We start from the raw sequence: 19,140 nt of genomic DNA on the forward strand, positions 1-19,140 counted from the left end.
TGTGAATAAAAGCATCCTAACAGATGCACAACTGACCTAGACTTAGGAATGGACTGCGTGTTTAATTTTTTGTTTCAGATGAATACAAAGGTGATCTTTGGTGTTCCCAAGTTTCTAAAATGTAAGAGTTTTAAAGAAAATACATTGAAAACTTCCTCTTGTATTGGAAGATATTCTGATGGCCATGTCAATAATTACTTTCTTTAAGAATAAGATAAACTTGTATGTTAGCAACAACAGATTAGCATTGTTGGATAACTTTTAAGTCATCTAAAATTCTATATTTTCTAGAATTATTCTATAATTCTATGATCTTGGGGGAAAAGAGACTTTGCAAATCTGATTAGGACCCCAAGACAGAGTGCAGACCCTGAGATGCAGCACGGACCCCGGGTACCCCAGGCAGACCCAGGATAATCCCAGGAACCATTGGGAGAAGCCAGGCCCCAGTGAGCAAGGGGAGAGCACTGTGACCATGAAGGCAGGCCAAAGAGGTGAGGAGCACAGTCAGAGGAAGGGCCCAGGGTGAGAAGCACGGGAGCTGGAAGCCAGAATGTGGCATCCCCAGAGCCCCAGAAGGAGGCAGCCTGGGGACACTGTGACTCCCCCACTAGGTCCTCTGGGCCTGGGGCCTCCAGAGCTGCTCCATAGGAAATGCGGGCTGCTTCAAACACCGCACTGTAGTTTGTTAGAGCAGCAACAGAAAACACAGCTGGGAGCTTGGCACAAATGAGCCTCTCGGCCGCGACCCAGAGGTCCAGGGATGGGGTCCAGTTGGTGTTCTGGAGTGCTGAAGCTTGGACAGCACCTTCCTGCCTCTGCTTCCACACCCCCAGGGGTCACCCTGCTCTAACCTAATCAAAGCCTCCACCATGCACTCCTCCTGTCTCCTTGGCACCAAATAATGGAGATTTGCCTTTGAAGATCCCAGGAACTGGATGACGTTTTACCTGAGCTGCTAATACACAGTTAAACGATTCAACTGCTAGAAATAAGCCTCTCCCATGCTACCAAAGAAAGGTACACTCCTAAGGTTAAACAAAAAACATTATTTCTAGTGTCTCTGACACTATAAAAATCTCAGAGGGTGCTGGTTATAAGTGCATATTCTGAAACTCCCACCCTAAATTTCTCATTCCATAGATCTTCATTTTTAACAAGCATTTCAGCTGAACCTAATTCGGATTTCCCAAGGATCGTGCTTTGGTAATCACTACAAGGTGTAGTGAAAGGTAAAGGTAAGTTTATTTCATTTTACATTGTAAACAAAATCTTTAAAAAGTTATAAAATTATATGCAAGAGAAAAAACTGTTCAATTGTATTAGTGACAATTTACTTTCAAAATTATGCAAAAGTGAATCATCCAAATCAACAGCATAATTTTAGAAATCCAAGGCACTCTGTGATGATAGACCATTACCTAATCTTTATGAAATTAATCTACATTGTAAAAGAAAGCTCCATTGAATTTAATTAGCTGAAAAATTTTCAGCCAGTTCTATGTAAATCTTTCTGGAAGGAATGAGTTCAGTCTGAATTCTACAGTGATATTTTTATTTAGGTGGGTGTGTGTGGTGCTGAGAATTGAAATGAGGAGTGCTCTGCAACTGAGCTACAGCCCCAGCCCTGTTCATTGTACTGGTTTCAGTTTTGAGACAGGGTTAGCTAAGTTGTCCGGGTGGGGCTCAAACTTTGATCCTCCGGCCTCAGGCACCCTTGCTCCCGGAATTGCAGGCACGGGACACTGTGCCTGGATGTTTTCAGTTTTCTACTCCATACTCAGAATGCCTTTTCTGTTGTGAGTACTGATTTAGGCAACACAGTGTAGTAGTCCATCAACCACCAATTTTCAGTGGAGGAAGAATGCCTACAAAATCAAGTTTAAAATGATTTTAGCCTTTTCTGCACCTCTCTAAGCTTTGTAGATAGCAGGCTGCAGATTACTCAAATATGACTCATGTTCTTAACTTAGCATCCTGCACTGATGTGTGCAAATGCAGGCCTCTTCCTACTGTCCCTCCTGATCATGCCCATGCATTCTGCACGACCAAAGGCCTTGGGGCGGAGGATTTGGTCCCACGGCTTTGTGCCGCATTACAAAGCCCTCACGGAAGACCATGAAATAATTTAGGGTTCTTCCCCAGAGGGAAGCCAGCTAATTCAGGTATCTGTGGTGACCCTTCCTCTCATCTTCATCCTACATTTGCTTCATCTGTGTGACTGTTCCTTCGTACTGGGGCATAACCTGTGCTGGCTTCCTGTGCTTTGGGTAACGCAGCATCTACATGCAGTAGCCAGCGAGTACGACATGGTGAGTGAGGATGAAATTCATCTAAGACAGCAGCTTTCAAGGTGTGGCCCCAGAAGCCCAACATGCCTGTAGTATGACACAGAACACAGTAAACTGCCAGGTGTAACCATGTTTAGGATACAGAATAGGTATTCGGGCTTTATTATCTATTCATAGAAAATTAAGTCTGAAATTTCTAGGCACCTTAGGTCTCTAGCAGAATCTAAGAAAACTCAAGACTTGTCAGGGCAGCTGAAGTCCGGCTGGGTTCCCTCCTACTGTCATCCTCTGTCCTCCACCCTCGCACAGTGGAGCTGTGCAGCAAGCACACACACGGGCATGGAGCCCTGGGCAGCTCTGAGGGGACTTCGGTGTGATGCCAGGGCTTTCACCTTAGGGGCCACTATCTATGTTGGGCTCCTTGCAAAAGTGATTCCCAGTTCCTCGAGTGGCACTGAATTGAAAAGGTCCTAGCCCATAAGGGCCTCTGTGGTGGTACACCTGTGATCTCAGCTACTAGGGAGGCTGAGGCTAGAGCACTCAAGTTTGAGGCCAGCCCAGACAGCTTAGGAAGACCTTATCCAAAAAGTCCAGTGACGTAGCTCCGTAGCAGAGCGCCTGCCTAGCACATTCAACTCCAAGACATGGCTTCAATCTCTAATACCAAAAGAAAGAACAAACAAAAATCCCGCAGAGCAGCTATGAGTCTGACTTCCCCCAGCCAGGCAGACGCTTTCTGGATATAGCGAATCCTGTAAGAACGTGGGCTGGCTGTGAGCTCAGCCTCAGTGGTGGGTGTGCTCTGACCCACTGAGAAGAAAAGCATGACAGTGAAATGCAGAGGCAAATGCGTTCTTGTCACATAGTTTCTATAGATATTTGTAGCTATCTGTCCAGCTCCTTAACCTTCAAACACCCGTAGAGATCAGTCTGGGGCACTGGCCTGGGCTGAGGATGGAAGTGTGGGTAGAAAAGGAAGACAGGGAATCTTTCTGCCAGTTTGTCATCAAATTGTTCTACGATGGAGTAATGAATCCTACTCCAGTGCAAATTCATAATGAAAACAATTCAGACTATATCTGTGGGCAACTGGCGACAAATTAAACACAAAACTTATAAAAGTATAAGTTCAAGAAGAAAATTTACAGAAAGCTTCACCCAAAATAGGTGGTGTTTCCTCTTCCTTTGGGGGCAGACTCCACTCTGCATCTGTCCATCTGTCCCGGGACAGCAGAGCTGGGCTGCTCTTCCCAAACATGAATGTGAGACCGGGAGAGCTCTGCAGCATGCATCCCTACACTGCACGCTGCCTTAGGGGACACAGAAAGCGCCTTCCAAAACAGCACTCCTCACCCGACAAAGCGAATCACAACTTGCTCTGATTCTTAATGTTATTGACTAAGAAAAACTTCAAATATTTATTTAGTACTAATTTAGGAATTGGTGGCTTTTCTTTTTCACGTGTTATCCAATTATTTGAATATCACAAGCAATTGACTTCTTCCTTAGTTAAAATGAGGATATCTTTTATGTGATTTTTTAAATAAGGCAATCTCTTTCTTGAACCCAGGGCCTTGCGCTTACTAGGCAAGCTCTCTGCCACTGAGCTACATCACCAGAACTGTTTATTTTTTATTTTGAGAGAGGGTCGTGCTAAGTTGCGTGGCTCAGATGAGGTTTTTCTTTCAATATTTACTGTGTTTCATTGAAAATTATATGTTTTCATATGCTCAAAATCTCATTTTGATTTCTTATTAGAAGAAAAATATCTTAAAAGTTCAAGGACTCTGTTACCATTATTTTTATAAGGACACATTTTGTAGCTTAGTGCAGTCTATTTAGCATTTTATTAGGGCTTGAAACAGATGCAAGTAGAAGGCATCTAATAATGCCACTGAAATTCATCTGTTCAGATCTCTTTTCGAGACTGTGGCTTCGGAACATGACAGCCACCCTGCCCTCTGGGTCTGCTCTCTCATACATAGCTGTAAAGGCCTCAAAGCCCAGCATGGGCCCTGCCCCAAAATGACAGGTTCGGCATCTGCAGGGACCTCAGTCATCAGCCAACACCCTGAAAGCTGTGCACATGGGCTTTTCGAGCCACTTTTTCTAAAAATGAAAAGTATTTAGCAAATACAGCAAAACTATAGTTCAACGTGGAGTAAAGACCCAAGTCATGTATACAGCTAAATAACAACATACAAAAGACACCAAACATATGTGCGTATATGTACATGTAAATCATGTCCATGTCTGCATCTAGTAGGTCTTATGAGAACTGTTGTTTGTCCAGCTTTTTGTTAGCATTTGTCTGAAACTATCAGGTAAGCAATCTTTAGAACTTCACTCTTGTTTCTAATTCAGGAAAAAAGCACAATCCATCAAGAAAAAGCAATTTCAGAGGGCTAGGAATTGGGGCCAGCCAGGTTGTGGCATCCATTTCCTCTAAAAATAACACCAAGCAGGGCCGGCAGCCCGGCGTGGTCATCAGCCGCGTGCCCCATTAGGTCTAATCGAGGTGCGGAGCCGGCACCCTCGGGGCAGTGAGAGCGGCCTGAGCCCGCGGACTGCTCTCCAGGGAGAGGGCGTCTCTTCTGCTGCCGCCTCCTGCGCAGGCTGCGGACACAGGCGCCGGCGGTACCGAGGCCTCCCCGTCCTGTGTGTCCCCGCCCGCACTCGTGCAGAGAGAGGACTCAGGGCATGAAGAACTGGGAGGCGAGAAAAAGAAAGCGAATGAATGGGCGCTCGGCGCCAGGGCCACCCTGCACGGCTCCCTCCTGGCCGCTCTCCCTCGGGCAGCCGGACACCACACATTTCCCTGGGCCTCGGCGTCCCTGTCCCCAGGCTGCAGAGTGGAGTGGCCGGGTCCCGCGACAAGGGCTGGAGGTACGAGCTGCTGCACCCCAGGAAACACCCTCAGCTCAGCCTGGCAAGCGTCACACCCTCCTCGGGGCCTGCTCCACAAACCGCCCCCCTCTAGGGTTCACCCTTCAGGTAGTCCACTCCTGGGCCAAGAAAGAGCCGCGGTGACAGACGCCGCACGCCAGGAGTCGGGCCTCCGGGGCAGCCGCGGGGTGACCATTTTCAGTGATAAACAGATGTACAGTGGAACTAAGTTCACAAACTTCATTCTTTGCACGATTCTGGCCACAAGCTGAGCTGGACGAGAACTGAATCAAATTCAGCAGTTAGGCTCGGTGTTGGCCTCATGGGAAATTTGATTCGGTTCTCCTCTAGTTTGGTTTGGGACCAGAAACGTGAACCGAGGTACCCCTGTATTCAAATATCGCTGACTTTCTCTCTATATATTTTCTTCCCTTTCTCTTTCTCCCCTCCTGACCTCCTTCTTTCTTTCCTTTCTCTCCATCCCTCTTTTCTTTCTCTGTCTCTTTATTTCTTCCTTCCCTCCCTCCCTTCCTTCTCTCCCTCTTCCTTCCCCTCTCTTTCTCTGTCGTTTTAGTACCAGGCTTGGAACCCAGGGCCTTGTGCATGCCAGGGCCCTGTGCCCTGCCGAGCCACTGTTACCCCTAGGTCAGCCAGCGATGCAGACATGGTTCCCTGTTTACAGACACGCCAGGGTGAAATCACGCAGCTCCTCAGGAGGAGGGAGCACATGCAAGCTCAAGGTTGCTGCTGAAGCACACATGTGTCCTCTCTTGTTATCTGGCCTTGATGTTTATGATTTGTATTCCTTTTAACCAGATATCATTACCTGGCCTCATGTCCTTATAGACTTACCTCCGCTTCAGAATGTATGCTACTGAGGCCAGAAGCCTGCATTTATTCCTAACATACAGCCGTAAGCACACTTTACAAGCACCACAGAAATGTTAGAAACACCACAGTGGCCCTCTCCCCGTCTCTGAAAACAGTGTCCTTAGGCTGGGAGGACATCTGCGGTCAGCGCCTCCACAGTGATCACTAGGGCTTCCTCTATGGCTGGGTGCAGGGCTCTCTGCTTCCGCCAGGTCAGGCGCGGGGCGGGGCGGGGGGGCAATGCCCTGCTCTCTCCCTGCTGCCGAGGAGGGGTGAGGGTGTGCGTGCAGGCGGCACTAACCCTAACCTGGGCTTCCACCCTGATGCCTTCTGGCCACACGGCCAGCGCCAGCCACTGAGGTCATGAGTCGCTCGTCCCCACACAACCTGGCCTACTGACAGCATCCTTCAATCAAGGCGCATTTACTTTAGGGCCAGTGGAACACCGAAAGGGCCACGTCTTGGAAAGAGTAAGAGAAAACCCTCCTGCTGGGTCAGGATTTGTCTTCCTTCAGTCTTACTGTTCCCGAGTCACTGGACTCATTCCCCTGTGTGCCATGGGACACGCGCACGGTCACTGAGGGGGAAAGCCACAGCCATCACCACACACAGCCCCTCTCCCCTGTTCTAAACCATGGGATGCTTGGTTCTCCTGTGAGTGAGACGGGAGGACCAGCCCGCGTGTGGGGACACAAGGTGACTCGGCCCTGCAGCCGGCATCCTCCCAGGCTTGGTGATTGCACGGCGCGGTGTGCACTCCGCCGCCCCGAATAACTGAGTAAGCTACTCTTAGGGGATGAAGTGTAACAAAATCATCCCACTGAGTTAGCTCTGTGATGCTTTTTATTATCAGAGAATATTTTTAAAGCCCACAAATAATTTCAGTGAGAAATGAAGTATTTTATTATATCGTCAAGAGGTTATGAATTTCTTCTTGCTATTGACAGCACATTTCTCCACATTCTATATTCTGAAGTTGAGACTTTCGTTATATTTTTCACTGCAGTGAACTAAATTAAAGCTGATCTTATTATAGAAAAAGAATTGCATTCTATTTTATGAAATATTTTTGCAATTCCAACTTGTAATATCAGAGACCAATAGAAAAACAGCAAGCACAGGTTTATTAGAAAGAAAATCATGATTCTCAAGGCAAATAGCACTGTTTAATAAGCTGACTATCTCAAACTACTCTGAGATCCCACAATAGAAAGAGCCGCTTCCCGACTGCTGTGATTTGGAAATCCCCATCTGACCACACTCCCACCTTTCCTTGTTCCATGAAAATCCCAAGGCAGTGGATGAGACGCTGACAGAGCAATGAGACTCAGGAGATAAACGAGGAAACGGCTGCCTGGGGACAAGACAAGGATGAGGTTCACTCGCCTGTCAGAGCAGAACTGACAAGAGGCACAGACAGCCTCGCACGACAGAAGCAAACCAGTCCCTGGGCTCGCGTGTGCAGGACCCCGTGACGAGTCCCAAATGCCTTCTGCCCCACGGTGTCCCACACATCAGCACACTGCTCCTGTTTACCTTTCCCAGAGCTTTTTGATAAATCGGGGGTTTTTGGTATTTCCCTTCATCAAAACTTTAACTGCCTTTCCAAACCTCATTAACCAAACTATAGACGCCAAAGAACAAGACAGTAGTTTTTTGGCAGATTAATCTCTTAGCAAATTAGGAAGAGGCTTTGTTTTCTTTCCCTACACTTGCTTGGATGGTTCATTTTCAGTGACCACATCAACCTCTGAGTTTCACCACACTGCTAATGCAGAGCAAGTCACACGGAGTTGGACGTCCTCAGAACCCACAGCAGCTCTTCCGGCTGGGGCCACAGGGGCTGGGACAGGACACACAGTCTTAGTGGGACCCTGTCTCAAAAGATTAAAAAAGGGCTGGGGATGTAGCTCAGTGTGAAGGCCCTGGGTTCCATCCCATTGCTCTGTGTGGTTCTTTAATAGATGTCTTCGGAGCTCACACACACGAACAGAGCTCTCTCTCTCCCACCCCTCCTTTGTATCTGGATTTGAGCCCATCCTGAGGCGCTCCTAACAGCTCACTCTGGAGTCTGCTCTGCTGCTCTTTTTCTCCCAACTCTCCTGCTTAGGGATTACGTGGGGGTCTTGTCTGATGAATGCAGTGAGGGCAGAGCCTGGGGATTCGGGTTGGGCATAGAAGGGGGCTCCACGGGGCCTGAGTTGTGCATTTCAGCCCCTGACTCAGGAAACATCAAGCACCCAGCCTCTGCCGGTCCCGGAGCCTCCCTGTGACCTCAGCAGAGCGTCACTTCCCGGGTGTTGTCAGGAGTGACAGGAAGGCCTGACACGCGCTGCCCCGGCCCAGGGGTCCCATGCGGCCTCCCACACGAGTCCGTGAGGCAGGCCCTCAGAACGTCTCCCGTTCTGCTTCTCCTTAGAGGTCCCAGTGTTTGTGTCTTGCTTTAGCAACAGTGGAGAACGCCCCGTCTCTGCCCGCGGCGTCTTACACCCCTTCTCCTCCAACCAGCTCTGGCCTGCCTGCCTGCCGAGCAGGCTCTGCCTCTGACGACGGGCCCTGTGGTGCAGCGGTGAGGCCCTCCCGTTCTTGCCTGCTGCCATCCCCAGTATCTTCCCAGTTGGAAAGACTTCAGACAGACAGCACGGCCTTCCGCAAGCGGCCCAGCCACAGGGGTCGGGATTCAGCCTGGAGTTTAAGGCCCAGGGTCTGCAGGGGCGGGGCTGCCGGAGGAGCCGAGCCGAGGCCGCCGCGTGCTCGCCGCAGTGAGGAGAGAAAGCCCAGACAATCCGCCACCTCCAGGTGGACCCTCCTCGGGTGAAAACCTGCTCCTCTGAACACAGGAGCGCGGCCACAGGCCGCAGGGCCCGGGGCGCTGCTCTTCCACGCAGTTGCTGGACACCAGGTCCCCGTCGGAACAGACTGTAAAAAATAAATACAAACCAACTTCCGTGCGTAACTCTTTAGTCAACGAAGCCACGAAAAGCCAACCAGCGTGGTGTTCAGCTGCCTCCCAGCTTCCTGTCTACGCACGATGCCCTCGGGACAGTGCTCCCGCTCCACACGGACAGCAGAACGGAAGGGAAGATCTTACGACACCGACAAAGTCCCAGAAGCACATTCCGAACTCGATGCTAGAATCGGCCCTGTCAGCCCTGGGATGTATCCGCTGCCTGATCCATCGGGCGACGGGAAGAGAAACCGACAGGCGACCCAGCAAGGCTCCGCCCTGGCCGCCCTCACTGCACTGCCAGCCCGGGAGGGAGGCCGGTGCGCGTCTGAGGAGCAGGCGGCGGACGAAGAGGAAGACGCGAGCTGAGCGGGAAGTGAGGCGACGGCCCCCGCAACCCACCGCTCTGCAGCCAAACGGCGCAGTTCGCGGGACCCCAAGAAAGCGGATTCTTCTCCCAGCCCCAGGATCCAGCCGGGCCGAGTGCCGGGGTCACGTTCCCAGATGACAGACACCCGCTGCACGCGTGCCAAGGAAAGGTGTCTCAGGCTTCGGCCGGACACGTCCCGCAGAGCGGTCCACGGCGGGCCGTGTCCTTCACGTCCACCCACACGGTGGGCAGCGTCGGCCGGAGAGAACTTCCTACGCAGGCGTCTCAACACGGCCAAACACACTCTGCTCCCTGGGCCCCGCCGTCGGAACGGAACGGAACGCCCCGCTGTTTGGAAAGCTCTTCCGCCCCAAGCCGTGCTCACTGCTAACCCACTGCAAATTTATGACGACCACAAGGAAGGAAACAGGACTCCAAAAGATCCGGCTGCATGGAAAGGAAGGTCAAACGTTCCAAAGACACCAGGGTAATCTTCAGCCTCACTCATCATCAAAGAAATGTACTTTACAACAGCGGTGCCATTCAGCATATATCAGATTGGAGAAAACAACAGGAATTCCCAACGCTACTGGGGTGGCATAACCGGAAATATGTTGTTGGCAACAGTGTAGTAAGCGGATGCCGCTCCTTTGGAACATAATGTGGCTGCCGGTGTTCAGAATCATGAAAGTATTCTTCCCTTCGACCCAGTCATTATTGAAGTTATCCTTAAAAACCTCAAGCAAAACTAGTAAGTGCACGAAGATGTTTATTATGTAAACACCTACAATAACTACAAAACACAAACACTAAGAAGGAGGGGAATGTCCAGATAAATTCGAGAGCATCCATCCAATAAGATACCAAGGGTGAGCACTATAAAAGCACGGAAAATGCCAAGCATACAACAGCAACTGAAAAGTAAATATAAATCGTATATGTTCACTATGACTATAATTGGTGAAATAAACATAAGGCTAAAGACAAAGAGTGGAAAGAAAAATATTTCGAAACACAGAAGTGTGTTAGCGTAACAGGATTATGGAAGATTCACTAATGACCTTCAATGTTAACATTTTATGATAATATTTTTATAACTTAAAATAAGGTCTTGAGGGATAAAGAAGATTATTTTCCTCCCCAGACAGCTGAGTTAGGGTCTTAAACAGCAGGGCAGGGTTTTATTCAGCTCCATGATGCTGTAAGCACCAGCCTAGCTCCCTAGAACATCACCACATAGCTCCATTTTTAGACAGAAATATAGATTGAGAGTCATCTTAAATCTAATCAGCCAAGCAGGTACAAAGTAATGCGTCCTCTCTTTGGAATGCCAGAGAGCAGGGAAATTTCCTAACTACATTGCTAGTTCCTTAAAAAAAATCTGGAATTAGCATGAATTTCCTTTATTTAATGTCTTTAAATGAAACTCTAAGTTTCCTTACCAGGTGCATTTCCTTTGCCAATGGGATCATTTTGCAATATCAATGTATGTCTTTCACATTGCCTGGCCAGTCTGGATGCTGTACCAAAGTGAATAACTGCTCTTATATTCTGCGGATTTGGTCAAGGAGCCCTGAGATAAAGATAGCACTCTCGGATCATAACAGAGATATGAGGGAATTGTAATTGTCAATCTGCTTGCCTTGAGAAACACCTAGGAGATTAGTAAAGCACATTGCTGAGTGTGTCTGGGTGGGTTGTGGGGTTCCTTGGGGACCCCATTCCATGCTGGCTCTTCCCCTGCTGTTTCCTGGCAGCCAGCATGTGAGCAGCCTTCCTAGGACACCCCCTTCTGCCATGATATTGCTTTCTGCCTTGGAGCCAACTGACCATGAACTGAAACCTCCTAAACTATGAACAAAAATAAACTTCTCCTTTAGTTGTATGTGTTCAGGATTTTGTCCCAGCAACAGAAAAGTGATGAATATAAGAGACTTCATAGTAACTAAGAACTGTATTTATTTATACATCAGGAAATATACGTCCATCTACTTTTAGCATTTAGGGAACTCTGGTTTTCGATTGTTTTAATGGTTTGAGATTGTGTATGAACAGTGCTTGGGGAAATAAAAGTTGTTTTTTGTGTAATGGGTTGTTACAGGTGATGTTTGTTACAAACGGTTTTGGACAAAGAGGAAGTTGGGGGTGGTTGCCAGGTTTCTTTCTTAGCCACCATCTCTGGAGTGTGGTGGGCGAGGAAGGTGGTCAGCAAGCCAGGCTCCACACCCGCCTGCTGGAGAAGGTGCCTGGTTCCACCGGTGCACACTGAGAGCCTCCTCCTTCCCATCACTGCAGTGCCTTGTAGCTTATCCACGGCTCCAAGGTCTTCATATCTACCTTGGTCATTTTCCTTTTTTCACATATGATTTAGTCCCTTATTGATGTTAGGAATTGCTCAGGAGTAAATATTACATAGTTTACTTTTTTGTAAGCCCCTTGCTCTGATTTGGATGCTATGTGGCTCCCAAAAGTCCATACATTTTTCAGCTGAACATAGGATGACAAAAAGCTTTTGGGGAAAGTGCTGTATTTTAAATAATCACCAAAACTCACTGCTGCTTTTCTACCCCTCCTCACAGACTGACTGATGATCCCATCCTCGTGCTGCAGTGGGCTGTGGCAATTCTTATTCTGTTGTTCTTGTCCTTACAAATGCTAGGTACAAAGAGTTTGCAACACCCTCCCCAAGTTCCAAAAGGGATTATGTTTCAGGTTGACATGAAATCTAGTGCATTCATCTCATGTATCTGGTGTTCCCATATAGAACTTGAGCCCTTCAGGGGTATTTCTAGGATATTAGGTTTGAAGCATTTGAGCAATTTTTAGTAGATATGAACCTTTCGTAGTCAGCTTAATACCATCTTGTATAAAAAAATTAAGTTGGCTGGGCAAACTTCGTAAAGCATTTCTTCCAAGACTGAGCTGCGTCTCTTTGAAATCAGGTGTTGCTTTCCCATTGGATTTTATTTGCTGACACATGTGGTGATTGCGACCGTAATATCTGTCTGTATTTACAACACGGGGTTTACTAACTTCAGCGCCCTGGTCTTCAGGCAAGTCCAATAGCCAAAACTTACAACCGGCTCTGGAAATAACAGAAATAGACAAGATGTCCTCGAGGAATTCACTACTGTACTTAGGGGGAAAACACCCAAAAAATTATCGTAAATGTTTAAAAACACAACTGAGAACTGCACTGCAGTGTAATAAGCACAGGGAACAAGGCCAGAGACAAGAAGCTCAGGGTGGGCAGAAGTCCTGACGGTGAGAGAGGCGCAGGGCTGGAGGGGAGTCCATCAAGAGGTCACAGCTAAGGGGGAACAGACATTACCTCGGCAGAGCAGAAGAGCAGCGCGCGGGATCCCCTGTGGAACTGTGGGGTGGGAGAGCGGAGGTGAGACAAGGGCCCCGGCCGCCCATTCTGTGCAGGCTGAAGGGCGGCCTCACCCTGGATGGGGAGCAGAGCAGACGCGGGGACCCTGCAGGCACAGCGCTCACCGGTCCTGGGCCTCAGCCTGCACTGCACAGGTGGACAAGGCCCAGGCCGCGGGCCCTGGCTGCCACCAGGCAGAGACGGGAGAGCCTGTGAGCGGCCCTTGCACATGGCTTGAAAGCAGAGCACTTTGACAGCTCGAAGCCCTTTTCCTTCTGCTGCCATAAAAGGATAGAAAACTGCACATCTCGCTAAAAGACTTAGGTGCGGAATTTGGACAGTCTAGACTAAACGTCTACTTCAAAGTCCATTTCCTAGTTATGTTCAGTGCTGACTTTTTAGCATTTATAAAGCACTGGCTTTAAGAATTGTACCTATTTAATTATCATTCTAAACCCATTTCTCTTAGAAACATGCTGTCTAATTTTCTGAAGAAGAAGTTGAAGTATGTTTCCTTCTGTTCCTTGAATACACGCTGATTCTCCCCAGGTTCCCATAGAGCTGGCGCTGTCCACAGCTCTGCACTTGACAATTGCTCAGTGCCTCACAGAACAACTGAGTCATTTTCTAATTATGTATTATAAACAAGTGTGATGCTTGCAAGTTACTTTTTTAAGAAGATGAGTTAAAGAATTTTTCCAAATGTTTTGGTTAGAGGGAATGTGAATTAATAAATACAAATTTGCTGCTCGTACTATACGGCTGTTGCTGCAAGTCTTGGGTGAGGGAGGTGCATCAGTCAGTGTTACCTCACTAGAACCACGTACCAGACGCAGGTCCTGAAGAAGGGGGAGCTTATTTCGCTTCGCGCTTGGGAGCTCAAAGCTGACACTGTGGTCCCCGGCTGGGCCTGCGGGAGGGCAGCCTGTCACAGCATGAACAGCACAGCGGCCTGCTGGTAGGATGTAACTCATCTGGCAAAAAGCCAGGTGCAGGCACCATGGGTTCCTGTGTCCCCGGCAGCGGGGAAGGACAGGGCCCTCCTCAGCGCACGGCTCCCGACCTCAAGCACTCCCAGCTGGAGCTCGACTCTGGGGCACATGGTCAACAGGCTTGGAGGCAGCTCTGTAGAGTGACTTAGCCCCGACCCCCACCTTCCAGAGTGCATTCCCACTTCTTCCCAGCCTCAGTCCCTCTCCCTCACCACGACCCCCAGATCCACCTCTCACGACTCCTGCAAGGGGTAGAAGAAAAGAGGAGTCAGCAGCCAGTGCCAGGGACAGGTTGGCGAGAGCAGGGAGAGAGCAGGGAACAGGGTCTCTTCACAGCAGATTAGAAGACAAGATCTCATCTTTTTAGTCTCAAAAATCCATCTGCAATTGGAAAATATGGAGAAAACCAATCCTGACATATCCTGAAGTTGGGAAACTTGAGTCAGAGGACAGGTTGGAGTCCCAGGTTCACTATCTCACTTGCTGGCGACCCTCAGCACACAGCCTCAACTTGCTGGGACTTTGCTTGCTTATCTGGAAAGTGGGCACAGCAATTCCTGCTTTGTGCGTCTCACTTCTTTTCAAGATCAAATAAAATTGTGTCTAAAGTCTGCCACGTGTGTGGCACGCACAATATCCCAGTCACAATGCTGGGCCTCATGCACCCTCTCCTAACTCTCTCAGCTTGGGATTCGGTGATAGTGACCCAGGTTTTCAGATGAAGAAAGTGCAGCCATCAGGGCTTAGACACCACAGCTGCTCTGAAGTGCCACGCCTGAAATTCCAACCCCACAACCGAGTCCCGAGCTGCCCTCTGCAAAGGTACTCTGCAACGCGTGGCCAGCTTCCTGTCACTGTAGCCACATCCCCGAGAGAAGCCGCTCCAAGGAGGAGAGGTTTACATCTGCTCTGGGTGCAGAGGCCTCATCCCTGGTCACCGGGCTCCTGGCTGTGGTGACACTGCGTGTGGCAGAGAGCGTGGGGCCCAGCAGAACTGCTCCCCGCATGCAGCCGGGAAAAACAGAGAGGGAAGGTCCCAGGGCCTCTGAGGACAAGTCCCTGTGCCCCACTTCCTCCAACCAGGCCCCACCTCCTGAAGTCCCCACCCTGCCCTGATACTGGCGACAGGCATCCACTAGCTGAGACGGCACTGTCAGCACCGGGACCTCTGGAGGACATTGCAGACCCAGCCTCGGCAAGCCTGATCCTCACACCCAGCTCAGTCCTTACCTCCGTAGGGACAGGACAGACAGGCATGGATGGGAACCTCGGGCGCAGAACCACCCCTGGCTTCACTGCACCACGAGGTCTTGGCCACTGTTCCAGCCTCACTGAAGACATGCCACTACTGCCATTTCCAATAGGGTTAGATTTGAGACGTAAGTCAATTTTACTCGGTAGTGAGCAGAGTATAAAGAATTGTTAGTTTAGTCTGGTTTTAAACATGCCAGCCCTTGCTTACAAAGCCAACTGACTTTCCAAAGGACAAGTGTCCACAGATCCCTGAACTGTTTCAGAAAAGTGCTCACAGATCTCTTCAGACGCCTGTGCATGTTAAGCATTTGGCTACAAGCACTGGGATGGTTTCTAGTATAACAGGTTTACATCCATCTGACAGAGTCACAGCTCCATGAAAAAGATATTCCACCTGCCACCCACTTTCCTCATAAATTAACTGGTCTCCGATTCATCTAAGACATCTGGAGAAACAGACAAATGATGACAATGCCAGAGAAAAAGGAAAAATTACCAAGCCAGGTGAGAATGCACAGCACCCAAGCCTGGCTTCGGGGAAGTCTCACTGTGATGCTCTGGCAGCATCGTCCAGGCATTGGTCAGGGGGCTTTCTGGAGCCTGTGGGGAGACCCCTGCTCTGTAACCACCCCCTTCTCCTCCTCCTCCCAGAAGGCCACGGTCGCCCTGGCTTCGCCAGGTAGAAGCTCTGAGTGGGGAACTCGGCTCTGAGAGGTTTTCCGTGTGTGGCTTTGGGAAGAGGAGCATTGGGACAGGACGAGAATCCATGGGAGACAAACATGCAGCCGCACAGCTCTGGACATCTGCACCTCAGTGTCAGCGCAGCTCACCCGACTCCTGCCAGGACGAGACTCCCTCTGCCCACCCACAGCACAAACCCCGTGAACCGACCACAGCCCCTCCTCGCTCAGGCGCTGCTGAGCTGTGCACAGCGAGCACCCTGGGGTGGCTTTCTGAAGCGTGTTTCCTTCCTGGTTGCAAGCACACCTGATTTCCCTGTCCACTCCGCTCTTCTGCTCTCCCTGCTCTCTCCATTCTGAGATGGGGCCTTGCTGTGCTACCGAGACTGGCCAGCTCCAGCCTCAGCCTCCTGAGTACCCGGCTGACAGGTGCATCTAAATCTCCGGGTCTCTCCATCCCGAGCAATGGAAGCTTTGATGGAAGACACAATGCTGGCTCGACAAATTTCACCAACTCTGGCATCACAGATCCTTTAAAAATAAATCTGTCAAATAAAGAGCAGCAAAATAAAATTCTGTCGTGAAAATGTTCCTTCATATCTGCTAGTACATGAAGACAGTGTTGAAGCACTCATTGACGATGTACTTTGAATTTCAGTATATGACGTGTACTACGCATATGGCAGATGATGTATGCAATGCACACGTATCACATGAAGAATGTTCACCATCTTCCACTCACCTCCCATAGTGCCTAATCCCCTCTCCCACTTCCTAAATAAGAAGGATCATATGTTGTGGGTCGAGAGCTGAACTCCAATCTATGACAAGTACTAAAGAGGAGAACAGGAAGGATGCAGAGGAAAAGCAGAGGATCTGGGAGGAGAGGGGTCTAGACAGGACAAAACAGGATTTTACAAGTGCAGCTGTGAGCTAGGCGCTGTTCCCTCTCCGAGTAAGCCTGAACTCCTTGGCTGTAGTTGGTGGTTATTTTGGCTGTTCAGCTGTGTGTCTGAGTCACTCTGAGGCTGAGGCAGCTTCCCCAGGCTGAGTCTGGAGCACCCAGGGCCTTGGGGAAATACAGCCCCTGGTCCAAGCCCAGGGCTCTTGATGAGGACACCCCAGAAACTTTTTCCTCACCTCCATGCTCAGACCCAAGGGAGGAGGATTTCCTGCAGGTGCGACAGATGCAGAGAGCTCAGAGACAGGAGGAAGTGGAGAGGGAAGAAGGAGAAAGGCTGAACCACAGGAAGGGATCGGGAGGGCCAGGGGAGGAAGGGGGCAGCGGAGGCAGGGACAGAGCCACCAGGAGGCCCCGCTGACCCTGCAGCGAGGAGGAGGGGTTCAACAAGCAAAACAGGTGTCTAGGGTGTGCTGCACAAGCCTCCAACACAACCTGCTCAAAACAGAACTAATTATCTTTTCAAATTTCCAAACCAGTTCCAGTGGATTCCAAACCACATGGTCAAGAATGGCCACAGCATCAACCTCACGATCAGTGTCAATTTTATGTACTTGTCAGCTTTCCAGTCACTGGACACAACATCCAATGTTCACAACTTGAAGAAGAAAAGGTTTAATTTGGCTCACATTTTAAGGGGTTCAGTCTGTGGTTGGCTGGCTCCCAAGCAGAAGCACCGTGGTGAAAAGGCAGTCCAGAAACAGAGCAGGAAGCAGAGCGAGGCGAACTGCCTAAGGCCCGAGGCCACGGCCCCATGACCCAGCCAGACACACCCAGGAGCGCGCTCTACTACTCTGCTTGGTGTTCTCAATCCAGCCACGCTGACATATCGGGATTAATGGTCACACCAGAAAGTCCAAACTCCTTGGCAAGGTGTGACGGGCCCTGCAGCATCTCTGTCACTTCATGCCCACGTTTCTGGGGCTCATCTGCAACCTTCCCCACATGCCTGCTTGTGCCTAGACACCTTTGCAGATTCAGACCTTGGGTCTGAGGTGGGCTTCCTCCCCCTCCCAGGCAGCAAACTCCTGCTCGTCTTTGGAAACTGCTCAGACAGAGGTAGTTGCTCCTCCATAGCGCTGCCGATCCACTCTCTTCATTTCTCACTGGCTTCAGTGTTCACACGCACGTGCGCAATGAGCTGCGCATACAAACGAGCACCCGGGGAATGGTGCCACCATTATTCTTTGTCACCAAATAGCAGGATTTTTAAGGGCAAAGACCTTTGTGTTTCTACTGCTTAGCACAGGGCCTGCTACCTAGAAAACTGTCTTGAGTACTTGACTCTCAAAGAAGGACTAGCTAGCCATATAGGGAAGGAAAAGCACATTGGAGTGGCCATGACGGACGTCATGGACAATGTTCGATGTGAGTTTCACTTTTAAAAATGGAGTGGAAGGCGGATAGGAAGAAATGAGGCAGAGAGCATCCCATTCCGGAAACGGCAATGTGAACAAGGGCACAAAAGGTATGTGAAGGTGACATTTTTTCAAAACTGAGGTTAGTTTGGCTGCTCCAAGTGCCCATGAATAAACTCTGAAGTCCTCGTTGTAGTTTGCGAGGCCTCAATTACTCCAGTGTGCCAGTTTCTCTGAGTCGTGCCCTTTCCCTGCCGCCCTTAGTCTAATCATGCATCAAGCCTGTGACTGTCTCAGGGTCTTTTTCTAGCACTGGCCCCTTTGTTTGCAAGCTCCTTAATGGACGCCTAACCCTAAGCTAGAATAAGAGCCTTTTCTCTATCCCTCTGCTCACGAACCTACAGCCCGTCTCTGTCGCAGAGCACTCTACTCTCTTCCTGCAGACTAGAACCCAACTCTGGAATCTTTAATTATTTATTTACTTGGGTTTTTGTTAACACCTCTTCCAACACCTGCCCCATCTTGACACTTGCAGGAACTGAATCACTGCCTGGAACAAGACAGGCATTCAAGAAGTGCTGTCGAAATGGCTGGATGCTGGACGAGGTCAGCGTCGAGGCTGACAGGTGATGAGCGCTCTGGAGCACGCAGGATCAGGGAGAGGGTAAGTTACTGTTTGTATTCTGCACGGAAGCAGCATTACTGAAGATGTATATTTCAAAGATCATTAAATACAAATGTGAAATATCTTAAAATGGAGAGATTCTGGCAAAGGGCTCTGAGATACTCCCAAATATTTGACCTTTTTTTAAAATTTTTTATCTTTTAATTAATTTGCTAAAAACATATTTAAGTAGCCAATTTGATTATTTCTACCACTATAACCAGCATCAAGCCTTGCAAGTTTTAGTTATACTATTCATTGTTTTTGAAAAGCTTACTTAATATTCTTGTAAAAACAGAGCATCTCAATTTAAATCCTCTTCATACTTCTCATAACACTTTCTAAAATCAGAAATAGTAACAATTAAATCTTAATTTATGCCCTTGGACCTAAATCAATGAAATTTAAATTAGACCTACCTGTTAAATTCAATGCAGCAAATATTTACCCACAGACCTGCTTGGATTCTCTCCTTTATAAAATGCAGTCTAATT

At 49.1% G+C, this 19,140-nt stretch overlaps 1 protein-coding gene and 1 long non-coding RNA gene across 5 annotated transcripts in view; one reads left to right on the plus strand and one right to left on the minus strand.

Moving 5' to 3' along the window:
• The window catches only part of Slc35f1 (solute carrier family 35 member F1), a 310,829-nt gene that overhangs the window by 189,557 nt on the left and 102,132 nt on the right, over positions 1–19,140 (minus strand). The gene's annotated exons all lie outside the window — the stretch shown is intronic.
• Positions 1–19,140, plus strand: part of LOC110344945 (uncharacterized) — a 36,782-nt gene that overhangs the window by 13,049 nt on the left and 4,593 nt on the right. The window contains exons 2-3 of the long non-coding RNA XR_015442604.1: positions 1,144–1,238; positions 18,518–18,646. This is a non-coding gene — a long non-coding RNA (uncharacterized LOC110344945). The remainder of the gene's footprint in view (positions 1–1,143; positions 1,239–18,517; positions 18,647–19,140) is intronic.

This window comes from Heterocephalus glaber, unplaced genomic scaffold, assembly GCF_053883595.1.
Source record: "Heterocephalus glaber isolate CG9 unplaced genomic scaffold, H.glaber_assembly_v1.0 deba00001550, whole genome shotgun sequence".
Taxonomy (NCBI): domain Eukaryota; kingdom Metazoa; phylum Chordata; class Mammalia; order Rodentia; family Bathyergidae; genus Heterocephalus; species Heterocephalus glaber.